At 39.5% G+C, this 3,686-nt stretch overlaps 1 protein-coding gene across 1 annotated transcript in view; it reads left to right on the top strand.

Annotated features, from left to right (window-relative positions):
- The first annotated feature begins 3,607 nt into the window (after positions 1-3,607).
- The window catches only part of spred3 (sprouty related EVH1 domain containing 3), an 8,032-nt gene continuing 7,953 nt past the window's right edge, over positions 3,608-3,686 (top strand). Inside the window, exon 1 of the mRNA XM_017686250.2 lies at positions 3,608-3,686. This exon is cut by the window's right edge and continues 311 nt beyond it. The gene's annotated coding sequence lies outside the window, so the exon portion shown is untranslated.

A 3,686-nucleotide genomic window follows, 5' to 3' on the forward strand; every position in this document is an offset into this window, starting at 1 on the left:
AGACTGCACAATGAAATAGTGCAACAACTCAGGACATACAATAGCAAAGAACTGTTGCTTTTAATCATCTACGGTACATAATATCATTGAAAGGTTCAGAGAATCTGGAGAAATCTCTATATGCAAGGGACAAGGCTGCAAACCACTATTTGCTGGCCATGATCTTTGAGCCGTCTGGAGGTGCTGTATTAAAAACAGACATAATTCTGTAGTGGAAATCACTCCATGGACTCAGACACACTTCTGAAAACAACTGTGTGTGAAAACAGTTCATCACTGCATCCGCAAATGCAAGCTAAAACTTTAAAACACAAAGAAGAAAGCTTATATAAATAGAATCCAGAAATGCTGTCACCTTCTCTGAGCCCAAGCTCGTTTAAATTAGACTGAGGGGAAGTGGAAAAGGGGTGAAAATCGAACCGGGGTGCTCAAGAATGCTCAACTTTACACCTAAAGAACTACCACCCAACAGGGTTATACTTCCACCACACCTGACACTAGTATTCACATGCTCTTAAAGACACTGATCAAGTGTATGTTCTAAAGTATGTGAGATTAGGACTGGAACTATGCACAGTAGTAAATTGTCACAAGCAGGGTTGAGCAGCCATATAAGATGGAAATTATCCCAGCCTATCCCAGCAGACAGGAAACACCCTGGACAGGTTGCGAGTCCATTGCGGGAAATTAAAATTCAATCTAAGGATAAATTTAATTGACCCTTATTAGTTCCACAGTGGGGTAATTTCACCTCTGCATTTAACATATCCATGAAGTGAAACACCACATACACACTAGTGAGCAGTGAGCACACTTGTCCAGAGCAGTGGGCAGCCCTATCTGCAGTGCCCAGGGAGCAGTTGGGGACTAGGTGCCTTGCTCAAGGACACCTCAGTCATGTACTGTCAGCTCTAGGGATCAAACCAGCGACCTACCGGTCACAGGACTGGTTCGCTAACCTCCAGCCCATGACCTATTTCAACCCTTAATTAGTCAATTAAGGGTTGAAATAGGTTTGTGACATGTTCACTACAAATCAATGTACACAGTGTACAATTGTATCACAGTCTCAAATTATTCCTAGAAAAAAATCATTAAAATTCATATGAGGCATATTTTACCAAACTAAAGGCTGTAGTATGTTTGTCAAGCGTGTCTCTGTACACTAAAGTGATTTTAGATCTGTAAGTCATATGAATGTAAGATCAATTTATGTAAGATCAATTTATTCCTAGAAGAATTCATTAAAATTCAACAGAGGCATATTTTACCAAACTAAAGGCTGTAGTATGTTTATCAGGCATGTCTCTGTACAATACCTGTGATTTTAGATCTCTACTTCACATGAATGTGTCACAACATCAATTTATTTCTAGAATAAAAATAATTAAAATTCAACCAAGACATATTTTACCAAACCAAAGGTCATAGTTTGTTTGTCAGGCATGTCTTTGTACAATACAAGTGATTTTAGATCTGTACATCATATGGATGTGTCACAGTATCAATTTATATTTTAAAAATTATTAAATTTCAGTCGAGGTATATTTTACCTAACTAAAGGATTTCGTATGTTTGTCATGCCTGTCTCTGTACAATACAAGTGATTTAAGATTTCTAAGTCATATGGATGCATCACAATAACAATTTATTTCTAGAAAAAAATTCATTGAAATTCAGTCGAAGCATATTTTACCAAACTAAAGGTTGTAGTATGTTTGTCAGGCGTGTCGCCGTACACTACTAGTGATTTTAGAGCTGTATGTCGTGTAGATGTGACACAGTAGGAATTTAAATGTCATAAAAATGTAATGTGTTTTCAAACTAAACGTTGCATTATGTTTGCAAGATGGGTGTCTGTACATTACAGGTGACTTTAGATGTGTGTGTGTCTTATGGGTATCTCACAGTAGCAATTAATTACTTATAAAATCTCTGCAATTCAACTAAGGCAAATTTTACCAATCTAAAGGTTGTAGTATGTTTGTCAGAACAGGTCAGATGTATACATGTTAGTGTCAGTGTTTGATGTTCATGTCTTTGAATGTTTTACGTTTTTAAGCAGTACCCTCACTTTACCGACGGTCCCTTACCGTATTCAGCGCACACCATCTGTTTTGATCAAACGTACTTGGCGAAATGGTAAATGATCGGTTACTTTGACGAAATATAGTGATTATAGTTTGTTATCTATTTTACCACGATTTAGAAAATGTTTTTTTTTTTTTATTAGGACGTTGTTTGTGAGCGAAAAGAGGGGCGAAACTCGAATATACGCTGAATATCCAATATCAACCTAACATCACCGACCTATTCACTTGATGCTAGCTAGCTGCCTTCTGGTCAAGTTTTAGAAAGTAATATTCTCTAAAATTAGACATCCAAACGGTAGAAGTAGTAGATATCAGCAGCTAGCCCCCTCTGTTGGACGAAACAAGCACAATGCGAAACGTCTGCCCGTCTGCTCTGCTGTCAGGTCTTTTTTCAAGACTTTCCGGTGTGTTTTTAATTTACAATTAAAAGGGGGCATTTCACAGTTCCAGTCGGGGATTATCTTTAGACAATCATATTAAGTTAACTAGCTAGCTAGCTAGGCAAACGTAGTTAACGAAATTGTAGATATGACTTCTAGGCTTCAGCTGCACTCACCTTGCAGGAGAAATCGCTTTTCGAAAACACACGTTGATAACGAAATACTCTAACGTATAAACTCGTTGTTGAAATTCGAATGAAAACAGCCTACTCACGAGTTTGCATTTGGTATCAGATTTAAAATTCTACTCTATGTTTCACACACTGAGACTTACCATTAAACACGTTAAACATTTTACATCATACACTTTACTCCATTATAAAATATTTTAGTGCAAAATAGGAACATAATCGTCTTCGTGTATTTTATTAGAGGAAAACTGGCCAAGGAGAATCTAAACCCGCTCTAATGTGCAGTGGTTGTTTATCAATGGCAGAGTGTTTGCTTTGGCTCGCAGTGAACATGAATGGGAGTTGGAGATGAATGGAGGCAGCCCAGTGGAAACTAGTGAGAATTCTGTCATGGCTCCTTCGGCTCCGCGGCGCACGGAGCTGTCCGAGGTTCTGAACTGTAGTTTCCAGTTTCCGCCACGGCCGTGCATTTTTTTGTGAGCGGGCTTCAAGTGATAGGCCTGTACCACCGAGTCATGTCTTTAAATAATGGAAAAATACTATATAGCTTATTGGTTTTATATATATATATATGGTTATAGCTTATAGTAGTATGCTACTATAATGGTTTGTATCTCATTTCTCAACTTCGCTTGTCTATGTTTGCATCTCTTTGCCTTCGGTAGCCAGACAGTTTACTGAGTCGCAGCGTTCCTACAGCCATAGTGAGTATTTGGTGCTGCAGCTGGCAACTGAATATGTACGCGCCCGATGTAATCTGCGAGATTGTATTATATGAATGCGACGTGCACTGGGTGTCACCCACGGTGTGATCTGCTGCTGGCGCTGGTCAGAAGGGAACGCGGCAGGTAGAGTAAGGGGAAAAGAAGCAGAGAGGAAGTGATTGAGAGAGAGAGAGAGAGAGAGAGAGAGAGAGAGAGAGGAAGGGAGGGAGGGAGTGTGAGGGAGGGAGGATGCTGCCGCTGCTGCCAGCGGAAAATGGCCGCTGCAACCTCGAGCCCATCCTGATATACTGAAATGAT

This window comes from Pygocentrus nattereri, chromosome 7 (assembly GCF_015220715.1).
Source record: "Pygocentrus nattereri isolate fPygNat1 chromosome 7, fPygNat1.pri, whole genome shotgun sequence".
Lineage (NCBI taxonomy): Eukaryota > Metazoa > Chordata > Actinopteri > Characiformes > Serrasalmidae > Pygocentrus > Pygocentrus nattereri.